This window comes from Pristiophorus japonicus, chromosome 23 (assembly GCF_044704955.1).
Source record: "Pristiophorus japonicus isolate sPriJap1 chromosome 23, sPriJap1.hap1, whole genome shotgun sequence".
NCBI classification, from domain to species: Eukaryota; Metazoa; Chordata; class Chondrichthyes; family Pristiophoridae; genus Pristiophorus; species Pristiophorus japonicus.
In genome coordinates this window covers 29,583,939-29,597,588 of record NC_091999.1, presented here as the reverse complement: position 1 = coordinate 29,597,588, position 13,650 = coordinate 29,583,939, and the positions used below count along the sequence as shown (strand labels likewise).

General features: G+C 41.1%; 1 pseudogene; it reads left to right on the top strand.

Annotated features, from left to right (window-relative positions):
* The first annotated feature begins 8,315 nt into the window (after positions 1–8,315).
* LOC139235464 (probable G-protein coupled receptor 139) lies at positions 8,316–11,196 on the top strand (annotated as a pseudogene).
* The last annotated feature ends 2,454 nt before the right edge of the window (positions 11,197–13,650 follow it).

The following is a 13,650-nucleotide window of genomic DNA, read 5'->3' as shown; positions in this document are numbered from 1 at the left end:
AAAAACAGGGATGCAAAATATTATCTGAATGGTGACAAATAAGAAAAGTGGAGGTGCAACGACACCTGGGTGTCATGGTACATCAGTTATTGAAAGTTGGCATGCAGGTTCAGCAAGCGGTGAATGGCATGCTGGCCTTCATAGCGAAAGTTATTGAATATAGGAGCAGTGAGGTCTTACTGAAGTTGTACAGGGCCTCGGTGAGGCCACACCTTGATATTTGTGTAGAGTTTTGGTCTCCTTACCTGAGGAAGGACATTCTTGCTATTGAGGGAGTGCAGCGACGGTTCAAAAGACAGATTCGCGGGATGGCAGAACTGACATATGAAGAAAGACTGGATCGACTAGGCATATATTCACTGGAATTTAGAAGAATGAGAGGGGATCTCATAGAAACATGCTAAATTCTGATGGGATTGGACAGGTAGGATGCAAGAAGTATGGTCCCGATCTTGTGGAAGTCCAGCACCATGAGTCTAAGGATAAGGGGTAAGCCAATTAGGACCGAGATGAGGAGAAACGTCTTCACTCAGAGAAATGTGAACCTGTGGAATTCTCTACCACAGAAAGTTGTTGAGGCCAGTTGGTTAGACATATTCAAAAGGGACTTAGATGAGGCACTTGCAGCTAAAGGGATCAAGGGGTATGGAGAGAAAGCAGGAATGGGGTAATGAAGTTGCATGATCAGCCATGATCATATTGAATGGTGGTGCAGGCTCGAAGGGCCGAATGACCTACTTTTGCACCTTTTTTCTATGTTTCTATGTAATAGCAATGCAGGTCATGAAAAGTGCGTTGCCATAAAGATTGATTAGACGGAAGAGGGCACTGACATCACGGAATTACTCCATAATCTGCTTCCAAGGATAAATTGAATAAGAGAAAGTATAGAGACCAGGATAATCAAGAAGTCGGTGATCATTAAATCCAGAAGGAGGACATCACTTGCTTGTGAGACCTTCTTCATTCGTACGACGTGCCACAGTACACTTGAGGTCCCGGCAATGCCCGATACAAGCACTAATACAAGGAAACAGGGAAGGACGATGGTTTTGTTCTGTGCCACTTCGTCATAGGCGTTGTCCATCGAGGGCCCAGTCTGATTGGATGAGTTGATCTCCGACCCTGATCTGTTGACTTGCTTTCCAACTCTCAAAACTAACCATTTGATGTTGTGGCAAATAAAAAAGAGCAACCGATCAAAATATGGGGTAAATTAACGATATATTCTCCAAAAACAGTTGATACTGCAATGTAAGGTTATTTGTTGTTGAAGTTATCAGTTGCTTCTCCACCATGTTAATCCGATCTCACTGGGTTTGACTGGTTGAAGTTACCTCCTTTTTGAGAAATTAACCAGGTGGGTCGATGAGAGCCAAACATATGAAGTAGTGAATATGGATTTTCGCTAGGCTTTTGATAAGGTCTCACATGGCAAACTGATCACAAAAGTAAAAACTCTTGCGATACAGGGCAAAGTGGCAAGTTGGACCAAAAATTGGCTCAGAGGCAGGAAGCAATGGGTAACGGTTGATGGGTGTTTTTGTGGCTGGAAGGATCTTTCCAGTGGGGTTCCACAGGGCTCAGTACTAGATCTCAACGTTTTGTGATATACATCAATGATCTAGACTTGAATATGGGGGTATGATTGAGAAGTTTGCAGATGATACTAAAACTGGCTATATGGTTGGTAATGAAGAGGGAAGTTGCGTAATGCAGGAAGATATCAATCAACTGGTCAGGGGGGCAGAATAGTGCAAATTTGTATTGAATCCAGAGAACTGTGAGGTAATGCATTTGAGGATGGCTATCAAGGAACGGAAATACACTTTAAATGGTTGGAAACTGAGAAGTGTAGACGAACAAAGAGACTTTGGATGTCCAAAGTGCATGTCCACAGATCCCTGAAGGTAATAGACCAGGTAGATAAGCTGGTTAAGAAGGCTTACGGAATGCTTGCCTTTATTTGGCAAAGCAAAGCATACAAGAAAGGTGGTTTATGTTTGAACTGTATAAAATACTGGTTAGGCCTCAGCTGTAGTAGTGAGTGCAGTTCTGGTCACCACATTACAGGAAGGACGTGATTGCACTCGATAGGGTATAGAGGCGATTTAGGAGGATATTGGTAGCAGTGGAGAATATTAGCTGTGAGTACAGATTGGATTGGCTAAATTTGTTTTCCTAGGAACAGACGAGGCTGAGCGGAGAACTGATTGAGGTGTATTCAATTATGAGGGGCCAAGATAGAATAGATAGAAAGGGTCTATTTCCCATAGCAGAGGGGTCGACTTACAGCGGGCATAAATTTAAAGTAATTGGTAGAAGGTTTAGAGGGCAGTTGAGGGGAATTTCTTAATGCAGAGCGTTTCGGAGGTCTGGAACCCACTGGCTGAAAGTGTGGTATAGGGCGTAACCCTCACCACATTTACAAAGTACTTGAATGTGCAGTTGAAGTATCGTAACCTGCATGGTTACGGACCAAGGATGGGAAGTGGGATTTGGCTGGTTTGCCTCTGATTGACCGGCATAGTCACGATGGGAGGAAATGGCCTCCTTCCGTGCTGTAAACTTTTGTGATTCTATGACGTTCCTCTCTGAAATCTTTGGAAACCAGTAGATACAAGAGATCCCTGAGGTTCCAGCATGCATAATTTCACACATCAAGGAGGAAATTGCATCCTGTAAATGGACGGATATGATTAAAGTTATTGAAATACTGAAAATAATGTCATCCTATACGTGAGAAAGCGAGATATCTGTGCACTGACTAAGATCTAAGTCCCTCTCCCTCCCGATGTTAACTGTATATTTACAGATGTCTCGATGACCCCCACCACTCTCGCAGGAAAACATATTTACATTGACTGGTGTCTCCCAGTCTCTTTCACTCAAGAAATGTTTGTACACTGCTGGTATCTCTCAGTCCCTTCCCAACTCAGGGAGATTTCTATAGACTGGCTGGTGTCCCTCAGTCTCTGCTCGCACAAGAGATATCTGTGCAGTGCCTGGCGTCTCAGTCTCCTCTCTCTGAGAGAGATAGCTATGCACTGGCTCCTGTCTCTCCATCCCTGTCAAGCATGGAGGTATCAATATATCGACTGTTGCCCTCATTCCCCTATCCCTCATGGCTATACCTGCATAACCAAGAGATATCTGGACACTGACGGGTGTCTCTCTGTCTGATGTCCTGAGGAGCTATCTGTACAATGGACGGTTTATCTCTGTCTCTCTCCTTCATGGAGATATTAGAATATTGACTGATGTCCCTCAGTTCCACTCCACAGGGAGATATCTGTACATTGACTGATTTATCTCACTCCCTCTCCTTCAGGGGGAGATCTCGACATTGATTGGTATCCATATGACTTCCTTCCTCAGGGACATATCAGTACATCGACTGGTGCCTCAGTCTGAAACCCTCATGGTAATATCTGCACGGTGACGGGTGCCTCTTAGTCCCTGCTTGCTCAGGTAGATATCGACCGATTGATCTATCTATCTATCTATCTATCTATCTATCTATCTATCTATCTATCTATCTATCTATCTATCTATCTATCTATCTATCTATCTATCTATCTATCTATCTATCTATCTATCTATCTATCTATCTATCTATCTCTCTATCTCTCTATCTATCTCTCTATCTCTCTATCTCTCTATCTATCTATCTATCTATCTATCTATCTATCTATCTATCTATCTATCTATCTATCTATCTATCTATCTATCTATCTATCTATCTATCTATCGATTACTCTATAAGGAGAGATTGAGTAGACTACTCCTATATCCTCTAGAGTTACGAAGAATAAAATGTCATATAAAAACTACAACATTCATCCAGGGCTTTACAGGGTAAACGCAGGGAAGATCTGGCAGGAGATTCTAGAACTAGGCTTTCACTATCTCAGGATAAACCAGGACTTAGATGAAAAGAAATGTCTTCACAGAGGGGGGTGATTCTTTGGAATTCTCTGCTCAAGAGGGCAGTGGAGGCATATTCGTTCAGTATATTCAATGCACATGTCGATAGATTGTCGGATAATAAGAGAATCAAGAGATTCTTGATAGTGCTGGAAAGTGCAGTTGAGGTACAAGATCAGCCATTACCTTACTGAAGGGCGGAGAGGCTCGCAGGGCCAAATGGCCTCTTGCTGCTCCGATTTTTTATGTTATTATGTATCCCTGCATTGTGCCTCACTGATTTTCATTTGAATATAATTTCTGATGTGACTCGTAATGTACATCCACGGTTTTAAGGACTGTTGAGATAGTGTCCACTTGATCCTGAGACATAGCATCACATCCAGCAACAAGGAAAGGAGATGAAGGTCGGTCTGATTCAGACTGGATGAGCAAGTTGTTTATATTCTTTAATTACAGTGTGCCAAATGTACATTTATCAAGTGTCAATACACCCTGCTGTTTCCATCTCCTGACCCTCGCCCCTCTCCTGCATTATGTTATTGCAGACTCTGGTCACCAGTCCCACCATGCAGTGCATTACATGTCAGTACAAAATGAGATTTCCATAACTTGATTTTGAAATTGTAACTTTTCCACACACACAACTCGAACTGCAAACAGCGCTCATTTTCTCTTCAAGGACATTCCTTTCATTAATATGTTGCTTTCAACATGATATTTACCTATCTACCGAGCTATCTGTATGCCCTATCAATATCTATCTTTCAGTCTGTCTATATATCTATAGATTCTTCTAGCCCTCTTTGTCTATCTGTCTAACTATCTATCTGTTAGTCAGTCTGTCAGTCTGCCTATCAGTCTGTCTGTCGATATGTCTGTCTATCTATCTATGTATGTATCAGTCGATCTATGTAACTATCAATCTATTTGGCTGTCTGTCTATCTTTCTATCTGCCTAGCTGGCAGATTATCCCTCTCTCTTTCTATCACTCTATCAATCAATCTATCTATAAATCAATCAATCAATCAATCTATCTATCTATCTATCTATCTATCTATCTATCTATCTATCTATCTATCTATCTATCTGTCTATCTATCTATCTATCTATCTATCTATCTATCTATCTATCTATCTATCTATCTATCTATCTATCTATCTATCCATCTCTAGATCTAGGAATTTATCTCTTTTTCAATATCTTTATTCGTTTATAATTGTAGCGCCCCCTACTGCTTTCTTAATTTTTTAACGCATGGAATAGTATGTTCTTTAATAATTGTTGCGCCCCCTGCCTCCCTCTGACTGATTTGCCGCAAGACAAACGACGCTCTGTATACATTTAGCAACGCCCACTGCCATATGACACATTTACTGCAAGAGAACGGACACTCTACAAACAAAGATACGAGCATACATGCAATGATGGAAAGGTTAAGACCATCTGGTCCATTGAGCCTGTCCCACGCCGCCCTAAACCATGTGATCTCCTGGAAGTAGCAAAAGTCTGATTAAAAACCCAGGCCAATTTGGGGGAAGAAATTTGGCAAATTCTTCTCTGATCCATCTAGATGATCGAAACTAGTCCAGGTGATTACTCTGGCCTTGAATTCCCTGCAGTACCTCCCTTCTATAACATGTGATCTCTACCGCAGCCAGAAACAAATCCTGCTTTCACATGAGGAATTCAGTGAGTCTGCATTCATTTCATGAAACGACAGATTGTACAGTGGTCTACTATCTTCTGGGAAAAGATCCACCTCCTGACATCTAACCTAGATCTAGTCCTATACAACTTAAATGTGTGATACCTGGTCCAACCTAACCTAATTAATTGAAATTAACTATCGGTTGGAAAACCTTCTATTTCCTTCATTATTATATAAACCTCAATCAGATCCCCCCTAAGTCTACGCTGATCTAAGGAATTGAGTACCAACTCATTCAACCTATATTGGTAATTAAAATGCTTTATACTTGGAAATAGCCTCGTGACCTTCTTGTTCTCCTTTTCAGAGTGTCAATATCACCTATCATGTGAGGAGGACAAAAATGGACACAGTATTCAAAACTCGGTCTGATTAAGGCCTTGATCAAGGACATAACAGTATACGTCCTATTATAATCAAATGTCATTTGGATACACCCCGATGCCTTATTTGCTGTAACTATCACTGCATGGCATTGCTCATGTAACTTTAAGGATGTATGTACTAGAATGCGCAATTCCATTTCTATCTGCGCCAACTTTAATACCTTTCCCTGGAGGGTGTAAGAATGTGAACATTTGCCCTAACTACATGCATAAATATGCACTTATCTAAGTTGTACATAATTTTCCAGCCTTGAGCATAATCTACCAGCACATCAAGATCTGCCTGAAGCAGTCGAGCATCTGCTATAATTCAAAATCTCACTCAGATCTTGGTATCATCTGCAAATTTAAAAATTTTGCGCGCAATCCCAAAATCTAGATCATTATTAAAAATAGTAAAACACAATATACCCAACACTGACCCCTGCGGGACACCACGGGTGACTAGTCTACAATCAGATTCAAATCCATCAATTATTACTTTTTGACTGTTTCCTGCCAGCCAGTTCTGAATCCAACTCAATATATTTCAACGTATAACAGAGGCTCCGATCTTATACAAAAGCCTTTTGTGCGGTATTATTCAAAATGTTTTGGGAAATCTGAGTGGACAATGTCTACTGGGCTTCCCTGATCCACAAACTTCGTAACTTTTTCAAAAAATACAATTAGATTTGTGAGATACTACCTCTTTTTTATGAAGTCATATTGGTATGCCTAAAATGTCCCTCCCTATCCAAGTATTCTTAAATCCCTTATGTTTGCTTCAAGCATCTTACATATTACTGATGTTAAACTGATGGGCCTATAGTTGCCCGAGTCTGTCTTGTCACCTATTTCAAAAATGGGGTCTGCATTAGTCTCCATCCAATCTGTAGGACCCATTCAAGAGAGCAGTGAGCTATTATAAATACAGGCCAGCAGCTCTCACAGCTCATGTCCTATCTCCCAGAGGACCATCAGGTGGATATCATCCAGTGCGGCTGCTCTATCTATTTCCAAGTTCTTAATTACTTTTACCCTAACGTTTTTATCTTTGGTAATGCTGCTAACAAAACTAGTAGAATTAAATTCTAATATTCGAGAATCATTTTCAAGGGTGAAGACTGATGCAAAGTACAAATGTAATATTTCCACCATTCTTAGTGATTCCTTTGAAACCTGCCCTTGAACACCCTTCAGTGGCCCAATACAATCTTTGATAAGTCTCTGATTCACCACGTAAAGAAAAATGCTGATCCCATTACTGCCACAGTTGTCTACAAACCATTAGTCCATTAGTGTTTGATGATGTGATAGCAGCCATCATTTTCTTTAGCTGTTTCCTGTATTCAACCCTGTTTATTTGAGTATTGCATGTTTTAATTGATAAAACACGTTTCTGTTTACATCTTATTTGTCTGTCTAGTTGTACCATCCCGATTATTGATTTATCGGATGATGAGGGATGTGCTTTATAATTTTAGCACCCCTTCTGCCGTATGATGGTTTGCTGCAGAACAAGGGGTGCTCTGTCCAAAGATAGCACCACCTACTACACTATGACTGCTTTATTGCAGGATGGGAGACAAAAGTTATCATTAGATCGCACAACTGCTTTCTCCCATTGAGATAATTTGGGTCTGATTAAGGAACATAACAAACCATTAGAAATAGGAGCAGGAGTAGGCCCTATGCCTCTCGAGCCTGCTCTGCCATTCAATAAATTCATAATTGATCATCGAACTCAACTCCACTTTCCTGCACAATCTTCATATCCCCAGATTCCCCATAGACTCCAAAAATCTATCTACCTCAGTCTTGAATATATTCAGAGATTCGGCATCCACAGCCCGATGAGGCCGAGAATTCAAAAGATTCACAACCCTCTGAGTGAAGTAATTCCTCCTCATCTCGATCCTAAATAGGCTTCCCCTTATCCTGAGACTGTGCCCCATAGTTCAAAAGAAAACACCAGGAATTGAACTCGGACCTCTATGCTGTGTATGGTTTTATGCCATCTTCGAATGTCCAGATGGAGATTTACATTATATTTTCCTTAGAAAGATACGGAAGTCTTTTTTCCCCTGCCACATGGTGCAATATTCATTGGAAGTTATTGTAATGTAGAAAAGGTGAACTCGAAAATGGCTATCTTAATTTGTTTGTTTCAATGACCGTAGCTCACAATAAAATTGCATAATCTGATTGGCTCACTAGGGATTAACATTCGGTATAACTAAGGGATCATTAGAATGAGCCACAACTCATATTGGAGCTACTGTCTCCAGCAATTCGTTTCTCACAGAGAATGCACGCCCCTGGAAACAGTCCAATACTTGCCATTTACTATCCGCTTCTCGCTGCTGTCGGTGTTCCAGGTAAGGTATTACAGCAAGTCATTGGTTGTTAAGGATATCACGGTTTCTACTGATGATCTGCATCTTTACCCGATTTGGCATTTTGTGTTTCGAGATTTTGCTTCACAGCCGCTTTGTTCATTGTGTTCTGATGAAAGATCACTGATCTGATACATTAACTCATTTTCTCTCTCCACAGATGTTGCTTGACCTTCCAGGTTTTCTGGTCTCATTTCAAATCTCCCTGAGTGAGAGTATGTGTCTTCTGTATCCCTGTTCAGTGTGACATTTTATTGGAATTGTAAAGTTCCCCGGGTGTCCAAAGCAAAATTTATTACAACATTATTCTGCATCAGCGTGACTTCCTGTCCCAGAACTATATTCGCACTGCCTTCAGCTAATAATCTCTGTTCAAGTCCAAAAGTCGTTATTTTTAAAAAGTAAGAATCGTGTGACTGATGAAAAAATCTGAAGTGAACCGATGCGACAATGATCGGTCAATAATGTGTGTCTTGATATGTATTTCCCGCCACTTTTTATCAGTACAGTTAATTCTGGTGATCAAACACAGGTTCACAAATGCTGTCGACGTTCAAATGTCCAGAAATGATGCGTGTAAAGGGTATTTAAAATGCATCTATTTCTGACTATTGCGTTGAAACGATACTAAAATCAACTGTGTGGTTGATAATGAAGAATAAAGGTGCAGACAGCAGGAAAATGTCTATCAACGGGTCAGGTGGGCAGAACAGTGGCAAATTGAATTTAATCCAGAGGTTTGTGAGGTAATGCATTTGGGGAAGGTTGAAAAGGAAAGGGAATACACATTAAATGGTTCACTGAGAAGTGTCGAGGGACAAAGAGACGTTGGAGTGCATGTCCAGAGATCCCTGAAGTTAGCAGTACAGGTAGATAAGGTGATTAATAAGGCATAATTAAAGCTTGCATTTATTAGCCGCGGCATAAAATTCAAGAGCAGGGGGGGCTTATGCGTCAACTGTATAAAACACTGGTTAGACCACAGCTGAAGTATTGTGTGCAGTTCTGGTCACCGCATTGCAGGAAGGAGATGATTGAACTGGAGATTTACGAGCATGTTGCCGGTAGTGGGGAATATTAGCCACGAGGACAGATTGGATAGGCTGGATTTGTTTTTCTTGGAACAGAGGGGAAACTTCATTGATGTGTATAATGTTATGACGGGCCTAGATATAGTGGATAGAAAGGGTCTATTGCCATTAGCAGAGGGATCAACAACCAGGATACATCAATTTAAAATAATTAAAAGTTTTAAAGGGGATTTGAGGGGAATTTCTTCATGCAGAGTGTTCTGGAACTCACTGCCTGAAAGGATGGTAGAGGCAGAACCCCTCACCACATTTAAAAAGTACTTGGATATGCACCATAGGTGCCGTAACCTGCAGGATTACAGACCTAGAGCTGGAACGTGTGATTAAGCTGGAAAGCTTCTTGTTGGTCGAGGGCCTTAAATGGCCTCCTTCCGTGCTGTAAGCTTCTATGAATCTATGAGTCTATATGATCGAATTTCTGAACTGATTGAATGATTGCATCATTGACGTGTGATTTTAGCCATGCAATTATTGAAGGGATATTCTGAGTCATTAAATGGATGGCAATCAGTGAACGATAAACGGTTGTAGTCACGAAGTTGCACCTAAAACTCCTTGGCCTGCTCTCACTGTCCTGCTCCTCATTCATTGCTTTAGTCCGCCCACGCTCCTTCACTTTCGCTGTTCCTGCTTCCCTTCCTCAAACATTATTCAAATCTTAACAGATCAATCTCTGCCGACAGGTCACTGAATCATTCCCATCGCGAGGCTGAAATATGATCAAAATAAATAAACATCAAGGAGGAGTGATACTTAATGTTACTGTTTTCTTTTCTGTCTATTTCCTGCAGCTAACTTGGTGATAATTGTGATCCTGTCCCGAGGAAAGTGCGGTCTTTCCAGATGTATCACTTGGTACCTGCTGTCCATGGCAGTGGCAGATCTCCTGGTCATTATCACCGCTGTGATATTAAACCGGATCAGTGGAATTTATTTTCAATTTAGTCTGCTGTCCACTACTCCAGGCTGTACTATAACATCTATCCTAATTTATGTAGCCACGGATAGTTCCATCTGGTTAACAGTCGCTTTCACCTTCGATCGATTTGTGGCGATATGATGCCAGAAACTGAAAACAAAATATTGCACTGAGAAAAGTGCGGCTCTGATTATAGTCATGGTCGGTGCCCTGGCTGTTTAAAAAAACATCACTTCTTATCTCACTTATGAACCTATGTTCATAACTGACAATGTCCCATGGTTATGTAACATCAAAGTAATATTTTATCGTTCTCCTCTATGGATAGTATATGACTGGCTTGACAGAATTTTAACGCCATGACTCCCCTTTCTCCTGATATTGCTGCTCAATGCTCTGACCGTCAGACATATTCTAGCGACGAGCAGAGCCCGCAGAAGGCTCCGGGCCCACAGCAATGGAGAGAATCAAAGCGACCCAGAGTTGGAGAGCCGGAGAAAATTAATCGTTTTACACTTTACCATCTCGGGCAGTTTCATCCTATTATGGACAGTGTACGTTGTAAATTTCTTGTATGTCCGAATTACAAAGAATAATTATTTCTCAGGTTCCAATTTCAAAGACCCAAAATGTATTCTCCAAGAAACCGGAAATAGTCTTCAGCTTTTGAGTTCCTGCACAAACACGTGTATTTATTCAGTGTTCCAGAGTAAATTCAGAGAGGAGTTAATGGATGCGCTGAAATATCCAATGAATCTCATTATAAAATTAAACAAATTATAAAAATGTATTTTCGTGTTAATTCTGCATTACATCACACCCAGTGGGCCATCCTGTCCTGTCAGTTCTGAACCAGCTTTGTCCAGCTCCATCAGCCCCAATAACATGGTCCATCTCGACATGCAAGTCTGAGAAATTGAATATCTCGACATCCACATGCGCGATATCGTACATCTTGACATCCATGTGTGAGAAATCGTACAACTGATTTGCGTGTAATTAAGATTATATTTTAATCAGAGGGCCTTATTTCAGTACTGCCGGCGGTTTGTTTCCTCAGAGTAGTATTATCAAACCAATGCTAACAGATACTTTTCCATTCTATCGTGCTCTCATGAATCACCATCGGCTCACTGCATTACAACAGTGACTATACTTTCAAAAAGTATTTCACTGGCTGTAAAGCGCTTTGAGACATCCACTCGTTGTAAAAGGTGCGATATAAATCCAGTACTTTCTTTCTTTCCTTCTTAGAGTCAGGATTATGCGACTATGTGACAACCAGTTGTTATCCTGTAGAGACCGCTCTGAATATCCTTGATCCATAACTCTCAGGACTATTGCGAGTGGTGGATCATGGCAGCAGTCTCTGTGATCCTGCGAAAAATGGAGACAAAATTTACAGTCACTTGGACAAGTATGGATTAATTAAAGGACGCCAGTATGCAGTTGTTAAAGGTAAATTGTGTTTAAATAACTTGATTGAGTTTTTTTACGTTGGTAACAGAGAGAGTAGTTGAGGGCAATGCGGTTGATGTGGTATACATGAACTTCCAAAAAGTCGAAGTGCCAGCTAATACGTTTGCCTGCAAAGTAGAAGCCCATAGAGTAAGAGGGAAAGTTGCAGCATGGGTACCAAATTAGCTGAATGACAGGAAAGAGTGATTAGTGATGAATGGAATGTGTTTCTGACTGGTATCTGTGTTACCCAGGAGTCTTTATCAGGAACGTTGCTTTTCTTGATATATATTAATGAATTGGACTTGGGTGTACTTGTCTCAATTGCAAAATTTACAGACGACACAAAACTTAGAAGTATAGTGAACATTGACGCGGACAGTGATAGACTTCAAAAGGGCACCGCAGGCTGGCGGAATGGGCGGACCAGTGGCAGATGAAATCCAATGCAGAAAAGTGTGAAGTGTAACATTTTGGTAGGAAGAACAAGGAGAAGCAGTATAAATTAAAGGGTACAATCCTAAAGGGCGTGCATGAACAGAGAGACCTGGGATACACGTTCACAAATCGTTGAGAGTGGCAGGTTGAGAAAGCAGTTAAAACAATAATCGCCATCCTGGGCTTCATAAATAGAGGCATAGCGTACCAAAGCATGGAAGTTAAGATAATCCTCTATAAAACACTGGTTCGTGCTCAACTGGATTTTGTATCCAATGCTGTGCACCACACTTTAGGAAGGATGTGAAGGCCTTCGAGAGAGTGCAGAAAAATTAGAACAATGGTTACAGGGATGAGGGATTTCATTTACGTACATAGACTGGAGAAGCTGGAGTTGTTCTCTGGTGCAGTGAACCTCGAGAGGACATTTGATAGAGGTGTTCAAAATCATGAGGGTTCGGGACAGAAAAGACAGGGCGAAACTCTTCCCATTGGCGGAAGGTTCGAGAACAAGAGGACACAGATTTAAGTGGACTGGCAAAAGAACCAAAGGCGACTTGAGGAATAACTTTTTTATGCAGCGAGTGGTTATGATCTGGAAAGCACTGCCTGAAAGGATGGTGGTGGCAAGTTCAATCGTAGTTTTCAAAAGGATGTTGGATAGCTACCTAAAGGGGAAAAATGCAGGGCTATGAGGAAAAGGTAGGGTGTGGGAATAGCTGAGGTGCTCTTGCAGAGTGCGGACAGGGGCTCCACAGGCCGAAATGTGTCCATTTATGCTGTAACCCAATCTATGATTCTATGATCCTGCACCAGCCACAACATAATGATATGATGGTATGATATGGGCGCTATTACAACGTCACCAACAACACCTTAAAATTTAAATTCTATTTCCCATTGCAAGCTGCTATACTCAGTAAAGTGAGCAACTGTTTGGCAGGGAGGTATAACAGAAAGTAAAGAAGCATTGCATGCAATTCTTTTCCTGGTAAAAGGCACCAAATTCTTTAATTGGGTAACAGCGTTTGAATAGGATTGACAAATCGCCACGATGTACTTACTCTACTCCCTCTCATGTGAATTTGGCGCATCACTCAGAATACCACTCAGTAACAATGAAGGAGGAGATATACAGATTTTGGAGGAGCATTTCTCTGGGTAGTATTTCTCAATGGTAATTCAAGCCTCCCTCCCAACTGCACCCCACTTGTTCAAAATAAGAAATATTCGGGGATGCAATTTAACCATTCAACGTTATGAACATTGCAAAAGAAGAAATTGGAATCAGTAAATAGAGTGAACAAGGGAAAGTGTGAGAGAGGAGAGAAAGATTGAAAT